General features: G+C 37.5%; 1 pseudogene; it reads left to right on the forward strand.

Annotated features, from left to right (window-relative positions):
* The first annotated feature begins 638 nt into the window (after nucleotides 1-638).
* Nucleotides 639-3358, forward strand: LOC104876348 (annotated as a pseudogene).
* Nucleotides 3359-10319: the final 6961 nt, after the last annotated feature.

Consider the following 10319-nt stretch of genomic DNA (forward strand, 5'->3'; position numbering starts at 1 on the left):
CTACAAACAGACTCAACAAACGAGGAAGGAAATGTATTAGCCATAAGATATGTTTCAAATGGATCAAAACCCAGTAACTGCAGACTTCAAAATAAAAAAGTTTTTAACAATTTTGTCAAAATAGGTCAGTGATAAATAACTCCTCCAGCAGTGGGGCTAGGCCTGAAACTAACAATTAAAAGTTAGCAAAACAGACTGAATGTGAATTAAGTTTCTTTTTGTAAAAGAATCTTCTAAAAGTATCAAATTAGAATTAAATTTTCTTCAGATTTCTGTTGCCTTGCTAAGAAGAGCAACTATCTGTCAACATTTGTGCCAGCTTTTATCATGTTCTAGATATGAGAGACACCTTATTTGAAGCAAACTAGAATTTTTGTTGAAAATGCATGTCAACATCAGCTAAAGTTTATTTATTTTATTTGTTTTGTTTTCTTTTGTTTTTGGTACCGGGGATTGAGCTCAGGTCCTTGTGCTTGCAAGGCAGGCCACCAACCACTGAACTAAATCCCCAGCCCAGTTAAAGTTTATTTTTAAAACCTGTTTCTCAGTAATTATACTAGATACTCAGCATTTTCACATAGTAGGACACAGAAGTCCTCTTAAAATGTACTCAGAACAGGAAGATGTTATTGTGAGTGATGGCCATTCAAGAGAAATCAAAAGAAGATTCTTCTGACTTTATTAAAGAAAATAAAGATAAGAATTCAGAAATAAAAATTCAAGGTTCTCAAAACAGTCCAATCTAAAAATCAGATTCAAAGGAAGCTGTGCAGTCATTGGTGAAATCTTCCAGCGAAAGTAACATAAAACAGCCTGAACTGGGAACACTCATGAGTACAAGGTCATCAAAGGCACCTTCCAGTGATAAAAAATCTATTAAATACATTTGTAAAAATATGGTAAAAGGGAGGAGGGGGTGAAGGGAAGGCAGGGGTAAGGGGAAAAAATGAGAACCAAGACTTGTCATGTAGAGGTACAAGATCCCAACAATGAATGTAACTGTACTGTATCCCTAAAATGTACCAATAAACTCAATTAAAGCTGAAAAAAATATGGTAAAAGGATGTTAACAGCAAGAATCAATAAAAAAAATTATGTCAGAAAAAATTAGATGAAATCCCTAAAACAAATGAGTAGCTTAACTGGAGATCAGAAAGACTACAACAGTTAACAGAAATTTCAAGGTCTTTGCACAGTAGAGACATTCAAGGTCTAGTTCAAGCAGCTAAACAGAGTTTTCCACCAACAAGAAAAGAGCATTGTAACAAAATTTAAAGTAAATCTCATAAAACAAGTAAAAAACGTGAAAAGAAAAGTACCAGAAATAAAGTCTAATTCTAAAGAGGATGAAAATTCAGCGATTAATGAAGTAACAAATTCTCCAAAAGGGGGAAAAAAACGCAAAGTAGAGGATCACACAGTTCACACTTGTAGTTCTCAGTCCATACAAGGGCCTAAAAAATGTCTTCAGAGATCTACTAGAAAAGAAGAAACAAAAACAGTGCCTGTAAATTCTAAGATAAAAAGATCAAAAGTGGCTACTTTGGTGGTTTCTAAGATGGAAGAGTTGAAGAAGTCAGTTCATATACAAGTGAATACTAGCACAAAAACCCCCAAAATCCACTCCCTTCAGGGCCTGAACAAAGTGCAGAGGGGTTGGAGTAAGCAGGAAAGAGCAAACGAGGTAGTATTCTCCAGCTCTGTGAAGAGATTGCTGGGGAAATTGAGTCAGATACTGTAGAGGCAAAAAAGAATCTCCTCAAATCAAAAGTGTAAAGGAAGAGATACCCATAGAAATAAAATTGGAATTTATAATTTATAATTTGAAAGACAAGTACTTCATCAGAAGGAAACTGGTCAGGATGTGCAGTATAATTGCTTCTTCCCCAGTAGAAAAACAAAGCCTGTGAAATGTATACTAAATGGGATAAACAGCTCATCAAAGAAGAACTCCAACTGGACTAAAATGAAACTCTCAAAATTTAACTCTGTACATCAAAATAAGTTGGACTCTCAAGTTCGCCCTAAATTGGGCTTATTACAAAATGGTTTTTCACCACCAGTTTTAGAAATGCATCATCCAGTGACTCAAAATATGTCTTTAGAGACAAGACAACATGATAAAAATCTAATTTGCCAACAGAAAAAAATGTAAGAAATTAAATCTGAAGAAGTTAAAATTAATGATGTTAGAGTTGAAATTACTAAAGCCACAAAAAGGGCACCTGAAAATTGTCATTTGATTAATCTCATAAATCCTTCTCCTCACCCACCATTGGATAATCAGGTGAAACCTACTTTTGACTTAACACTAGATAAGAGTTTCAGCTTATGTTTAGAATCCCAGCTGGAAAACAGTCTAGTAGATAACACCACTGCTGTTTTAACTCCCCTCAGTCAAACAAAAATTGATACAGGAGAAAGCAAGTTTTCAGGTTCAGCTGCCAAACGGCACAGTACACTCAACCAAACATCTGCGGACAGTGATAACAGGGAAAATCATTCTTGGCTTAATGTAGTTCCCATTTGGGGATAACAATTCCAAAAGATTTGAAACTAAAAGAAGCAGGGAAATCTGATGAAAAACAGTTAGTCATAGATGTTGGACAAAAAAGATTTGGAGCAGTGTCCTGTTAATGTTTGTAGAATGCTTTACACAGCTTCAAATCCAGAAGATGAAACCCAACACCTGCTTTTTCACAACCAATTTATAAGTGCTGTAAAATATGGTGGGGTGGAAAAAAGAAAGGATTCTGGCTGAATACTCTGATGGTGGGATAGCAATGGTTCTTCCTGGAGACCCAAAGTATGCTCTGAAAAAGGTTGATGAGATTAGAGAGATGGTTGATGATTTAGATTTCCAGCAGGGTCCGCTAATGTGCTATTCCGAAACTAAAACGCTTCTGTTTATTTCTAATGACAAAAAAGTAGTTGGCTGCTTAATTGCAGAATATATCCTATGCGGCTACAGAGGCCTAGAAGAGAAACTTCCAGTTATCAGGTGAGGAGAAGAAAGAGATTTGAAAGGCAAAAAGCCTGGTGCTGCTCAACACTGCCAGAGCCTACAAGTGTGGGATCAGCCGTATCTGGGTGTTCAGCCTGATGCGATGGCAGAAGGTAGTCTCACATGATCGCATGCCTGAGGAGTAACTTTACGTATGGCTCGCATTTGAGTAAAGAAGAAGTTGCTTTCTCAGATCCCACTCCTGTTGGAAAACTGTTTGCAACACAGTACTGTGGCACAGGGCAGTTTCTGTTATTAATGGACAGATTACCACCTAAAACAAATCTTGCCTACAGTACTAGAAGACGTCTATTGAAGAAAATGGATTGGTTGCTGACTTTAACGAGGAACTAGGGACTTTTTTATTACAATGAACTCAGGACTGGCAACAACCATGTGGTCGATCCATTTTCATAAAATTGGAGACAATGCAGTAATAGCTTATTGTTTTGTTTTTTAAAAGAAGGTACTTTATTATCTTTGACAGAAATTTATGATTGATGTGTTTTATCTAGAGTTATTTAGACATGTTTACATGCAGCAGATTATTTGTTCATAGTGGACTGAAAACTAATGCAAGGACTATGGTCTCAGTGATAAGTATATTTTGAAGTTCTTAATATGGAAATATGCCATTGTAGCTTGGTACTGTATTTTTTATATTGATCTGCTGATACCAGTTATAGGTTTAAAGATTATATTTTCGCAGAGTGGAAACCAGGGTTTTTGAGTTACTTTTGAAGGATGTTGCAGTACTACGTGTTTAGGAATTTGAAGCTAATTCTTAAAAGGCCTGAAGGATACTTTGAAGAAACCCCTACAGAAAAGGAAAGCTGTAAACAGGAGGAGAATTTGGAATAGTGAGCTTTTGCTTCCATTTCTCTTTCCTATCCTTGAGCAGAAAGACAGGAAAGGGGCTGGAGAATGGAGGTTTTCCTTCGTGGAGAGCTACAGATGCCTGGAATTATAAAGGGTGCCCTTTGAGTTCCCAGTTTTATTCTGGTTTCAGTTTTAATTTTTTGTTTTTAAGTAAATAACAGATTGGCACAACTGGGGTGTGAACAAATCTCAAAGAGGGTTCTAAAACTACGGAATAACTGTAAACTAAATGTGGATGCCTTGGTATCTGCTTATCAGTCCTCAGAAATACTGCACTGTGTGTACGCCCTCGTTACGGACTTCATTCTGATACTTGTCTGTCTTTCCCGGTGTCCTCTGCTTTTAAAGCGTTTATATACTGAAAAAACTGCTGTGGCCTTTTATGACCTGAATATAAACTAGAATAAAATAATAAAATACTTGACAGCTTTTTCTAAGTGATAAAAAACAAAGGAAATGAGTGAGGGCTGGGGATGTAGCTCAGTGGTAAAATGATTGCCTAACTTATGCAAGGCCTTAGGTACCAACCCCAGAATGAGTCTCTAAATTCAATTTCTGGTACCCAAAACAAAACAAAAAACTCAGTAGTTTAAAAAAAAAAAAGAGGAGTTCAAGATCCACCCTGGGGCAAAAGCATAGGAAAAAAAATTATTTCAAATAAAACTAAAAAAAACGAATTGAAAAAAAAGGAAGGAAGAGCTGTGTGTGTGTGTGTGTGTGTGTGTGTGTTATGTGGTTGTGTGTATCATCTAGATTAGACGATGATCGTTTCTGAAATGGTTGATTAGTAATAAAAACACAATACTTTTAAAATAGCCACAAAAAAGCCAAGCATGGTGACACACCGTAATCCTAGCACTCCAGAAGCTGAGGCAGGAGGATCACCAGGTATTCAAGGTCAGCTTGGGCTGCACAGTGTTAGTTCAAGGCCAGCCTGAACTACATAGTGAGACCTGTCTCAAAAATAAATAAATAAATAAATAAATAAATAAGCCACAAAAGAAGAACTTCACAGACCAAGGACCAAACTTTCAATAATTGTCACTATGCAATATTTCAACTTGAGATAGTAGTCAAACAAGTTTTAGAATAAACACATTTAATCCAATTGGCAAAAAGCCTCTCTGAAGTCAAAAGACAATAATCTATGTGTCAGATAAACTGGTAGCTTCTGATCTTTTAATCAAGCACCCTGTTTAAACCTGGCCTGGTGCACACCTGTCTTTCCAGCAGGAGGATCTTGAGTTCATGACCAGCCTAGACAACATAGTGACAACCTACTTACAAATAATTTTTTTAAAGGATTCTTTTTAAAGGAAAGGCAAGCCCGCAGTTATGTGACAGAAATACAGCACCTTTTATATCTCTTGGAATAAGCCCAGAAGCTTCCTGCTGTCCTTGCCCCACGTTCTCTTCATTCTCCCCAGACAGTGCTGATACTCAGAACTCTCCAGAGCCGTCCGCCCCAGAGCCCTAGCATTGTAAGGAATACTTCTATATACTATATAAAAACAAAAAAATTCTAATAATTTGTAATGAAGTGTTCAGAAAAGAATATAAAACACAGGTATTGTGACATAACTTTTAGCTCAAGGTGTATTTCTATTAAATACTGTGGACTTGCTTTTTTTTTGTGGTACCAAGGGTCAAACTTGGGTCCTTGCGCTTGTGAGGCAGGCCACCGAACCGCTGAGCTAAATCCCTGGCCCTGGACTTGCTTTTTCTTTAATTCTTGTTGGACAGAACAGTTTGTTTTGAAAACTTTTAAATTCTATTTAAACATCATAAAATGTATGTCCTGGCAAAAAAATTAAAAATGAAAATAAAGGATTCCTTGTAGTTTTCCCTAACCCAAGGGTAAGCTGCATTCTTTAGACTTCTCCTGCTTGGAACGAGGAAGGGTGACAGAGGCATCCAGAAAGGCCAGGTGGCCACTTGAAAGGATTTCAGGAGGTGGAGAAAGCAAGTTGTCCAGGCCATCCCAGCTCTAGCCCTCAACTCACAGGCCCAAACTTGATTTCATCTGTGTGTCAGAAAAAATTTGTGCAAGTTTTTAGTCTCACCATATTGACTCAACCCATCAGTTCCCAAAAATATGCTTAACCCATCATTCTCTCCCTGACCCGAGGAGAAAACAAAACCATGAAAAGATGTTTGTTCAGTGTGTAGCAGTGAGAAGTCGTGCCAAGTTTCATTCAGGCCAGGATGAGGTTTCGGAAATATCTGGGATTAGAATTAAGAAGCGAGCCACTGTCTTACTCCTACGCAGTGGTGGCTTAGTAAGAAGCAATTCCCAAAATTTACAATTTCTGTCTAATCTCCAAGCTCTCTGATTACTTTTCTAAATGCGTTAATGTGTTTGTTGCTTTGTATTATTTTATATTCCACCTTGTTCCAAGACAGTATTAAATTTGGGTTGGAAAACTATGTACAATAAATAAAGCAAATCAAATTTAGGTAAGAAAAAAGAGACAGGATACAATTTGATTGGTTATGTTTTAAGTGATATGGAAGCTAAAATTGCTACTTTTCTTGAAGCCTACGTTTTGGTCCCCAAAGCTAGAGCTGTGGGTTTTTAGCCCTCCAGTGATAGATCAGTAGCTTAGACAGTTTAATATTATAAATGGTAATTAGTTGCAAATGCTGTTTTGACTTAATTGAATTCTCAGATAGTACCAATACTTTCAAATTTTGGAGAAATTGTGCTATTAAATTTATGAATCACCACAACTTGTCTCATTTTTATTAACAAAAATTAATTAATTAATTAAACAAACTAGCTCACTAGAAAGTTTTGTAAGAAGGAGATAAGTACAATGGAATGAATAATACACTTAGTTTATCTTATTGTAGACTCATTCAGACCAAATGTGTAAATGTGTGGTTTCAATGATTTCTGAAACATTAAAATTAGCTTATAGTTTGTTTGTTTTTTTTATATTTTAACACCTAGATATTTAAAGCCAGGCATGGTGGCACATGCCTATAATCCAAATACTTGGGAGGCTGAGGCAGAAGGATTGCCATGAGTTCAAGGCTAGCCTGGGCTACACAGTGAGTTCAGGGCCAGCCTGAACTACAAAGCAAGACCCTGTCTCAAAAAAAAAAAAAAAAAAAAAAAGGAGGAGGAGGGAGAGAGAGAGAGAGGAACAATCTTAAAAAACTGCCAACAACTGTATAAAAATAATGCCTGGGTCAAGATAAAAACAAAATAAAACATCTAAGTCACGAAGGTAGACATTGGTGCACCTCAGTTTTCAGATCAGATATGTTCTGTTCACAAAGAGTCATCCCATGGACGGAACACTAAGATAAAATTTCAGGGTGGAGGGGTTTGCTTTCTCTTCATGAAAATGGTTCTCTGATCCAGTACTAATGACAATCAAGGCAAATGGTGGTCTGATGAGCAGAGGCTTTTTCCTTTTGAAGCCCAAATACCTTGGTCTGGTAAGAGAACCAGACCAAGCCAGTCCTATGGGTAGAATGATCCTAAAGAGCAGGTTACAGAGCCTTAGCAAAGGAATAGCTCAGCAACATGTAAGTCTGTCTTTTCTGAGCATTGAGTCTGTGAGCCTTTGCTTATTTATTTATTTATTTGCATAATTTGTGACACAGAATGACTACTTTCATTGTGGGTGTGTTGTACATGCACATGACACATTTTAATCTTTTTTAAATGTCCCCTTCTTCTTTCCTTTCCTCTTTCCTTTATCTTTTGGTCCCCTTCCCATCTTTGCACAAGATCTAGCTCCTTGTTTTCTTTTATCTAGCTTCTACTCTGTTCTTTATACTTCAGATTTATCAAATGAGACAAAGCATAAATATAAGCTTGTGTGTCATTGATTTCACCTCGCATTATAGTCTCAAGATGCTTTCATTTTCCTACAAAGGACTCCAGTTCATCCTTCTTTATAGAGGAGTAGTACATTGCCGTATATAAATACATTTTCTTTATCCATTTGCCTATTGATGGACACTCAGGCTTCTTCCAGACTTAGATATTATGAAATCTGCTGCTGTACACATGGGTATGTGTGTATCACTGGAATATGATGTCTAGCTCTTTCAAGAAGATATCTAGTGGAGAAATGTCTAGGTTGAATGGAATTTCCATTTTTATTTTTTGAAAAATCTCCATACTAATTTCCACAGTAGTTGTACTGGTTCACACTCCTGCCAATAAAATAGTTTCCTTCTTCACCAAAGCCTCACCAGCATTTATTATTTGATTTATTGATAATTGTCATTCTTTCTGGAATAAGATGGTATCTAAATTTTCTAGCTCGATTGGCAGACACCAGCCCTCTAGTACAGGAGAAGTGCCCAATAAAATCTGACGGAGAGAGGAGGGAAGAAAGCAAATAACAACAGAGAAGGAAGACAAAGCTGAGATCTGGAGAAATAAAATATTTAGAAGTCTAAGAAGATATATTGATAAGTATTTAGGTCATACTGTCTAGGTGATAGAATGGCGATGTTGTTCTGTAAGAAAATGCCCCAGAAATGCATGCCAGTATATTCAAAAGCTAACTGATAGCATATCCACAGCAACTCATTTTCAAATGGCCAGGAAGAATAAAAGGAAGTGTGTGTGGTAAATTGCTAATAATTGATAGATTGGGTGAAAGATACAGTCATATTCATCATGCAATCCTCTCAAAATCTTTCTAAAATCTTGAAGTTTTCCAAGAAAGAAAAGCCTAGAAACAAATGGACATTAAAAATTGTTCCCAGAGTGTATAAAATCAGTCAGGTGTAGTAACCCACACCTGTAATCCCAGAGTTCTGAGAGGCTGAGGCAGGAGGATTGAAAGTTCAAGCCCAGCCTGGGAAACTTAGCAACTTACTGAGTTTCTGTCTCAAAACAAAACAAAAAATTATTTAAAGAGCTAGAGATGTAGCTTGATGTGAAAACCCTGGGTTCAATCTCCAGATCCTGCCCCCCTCCACCACAGTATGAAATCTATCGAAAGTACACCAAACTACTACAGTGCTTATTCTGACTGAGGAATGAATTCTTTTGTTCTTTGTTATATTTTGCCATTATTCTACATTTATACCTTGTTTTATACAATATTTTTATTTAAAATTTAAACTACAGTAAGGACTCTTTCTTTTGCCCCTCTCGCCTCTACCACTGTAGCAAATCACCTGTTCCTGGGACCCAGTAAGGTAAGCTTCCTACAAACCACACGTCTCAGTAAGTTTCGCCATGCGTATTGCTAGCCCATGGAGTCCACACAAAACATACCCTGTCTAAACTACTCTCCTGGAACAAATGGCTCCCTTACCCTCAGTGAATCTCTGGTTACGTGCAAGGCTTCTTCCCACAAATCACTCTTCCCCTAAATCTGCATAATCTGCTCTGCTTGTCCTCTGAGTACTGGCTCTGGTCACCCGAGGTCAGCCTTGTTGCAAGTTGAATTCTTCATACTGTGAGGGTAAAGGTTTCTCAATTGCTGAGCTAAAAAACTGCTCTTTCCTGACTCATGAAGCAGCAAATTGCTTCCCCTTCTTGGATCTTGGTCAGTCCCTAAACTTCCTGCCCTTGGGCCCTAACTGCTATCCCACCCTGAAGCTGGTCAAGCAGAGGCAGAATGCATGGATATAGAATTACTGTAACAGGAAAGTACAATTTATTCAGGCTTGGCAAGCAAGTCCAGTGTTTTAGATCACACGATTTGAAAAGAATTTGAGAGATCATAAAGTCAAAACGTTCCCTCTACAGCCTTGTCAGTTATTCATCTAGCTCCTGCAGCCACAATTCAGGAGTCTAATTCAACAAATTCTTTTTACAGAGTTCTTCCTACTGTTAAATGGAATCTCCCTCTTGTCCTAGTCCTGTGTTGCCAAAGTTGCATAACACAAATTTGATTTTCTTCTCTTCTGTATAAACAATGTTCAAAAATAACAGAAGATGGAGCTGGGCGTGTCATTAGTGGCAGAGTGGTTGCCTAGTACGCACAAGGCCCTGGGCCCAATCTCTAGCACTGGAAAAAAAATGAATATAGATACTCACTGCCTTGTTTCATTTCCAGTTTGCCCCCAAGACTAATTCTCCTCTGATCCTTCATAATCAGCCTAACAGTGACATTTCTACATATTGTTTTCTTTCATCACTATTTGTAGGCAAAACTCCTAAATCTGAGTCCTGGATTAGCTATTCCTTTGCTGTATTGTTACCATGTTGCAAAAAAATCAGGAACCATTTCTGAATAAAGGATGTGTGTGTGTGTGTGTGTGTGTGTGTGTGTGTGTGGTGGTACTAGGGATTGAAACTAGAGCCCTGCCACTGAGCTACATCCCCAGCACTTTTTATTTTTTTGCATTGTGACAGGTTTTGCTAAGTCACTAAACTGCCCAGACTGGGCTATAATTTGCAATCCTCCTGCCTCACCTTCCCAGAATGTTGGGATTACAGTCAAGCACCATCATC

The sequence above is a fragment of the Fukomys damarensis genome, unplaced genomic scaffold (genome assembly GCF_012274545.1).
Source record: "Fukomys damarensis isolate Sample0158 unplaced genomic scaffold, DMR_v1.0_HiC HiC_scaffold_17, whole genome shotgun sequence".
Lineage (NCBI taxonomy): Eukaryota > Metazoa > Chordata > Mammalia > Rodentia > Bathyergidae > Fukomys > Fukomys damarensis.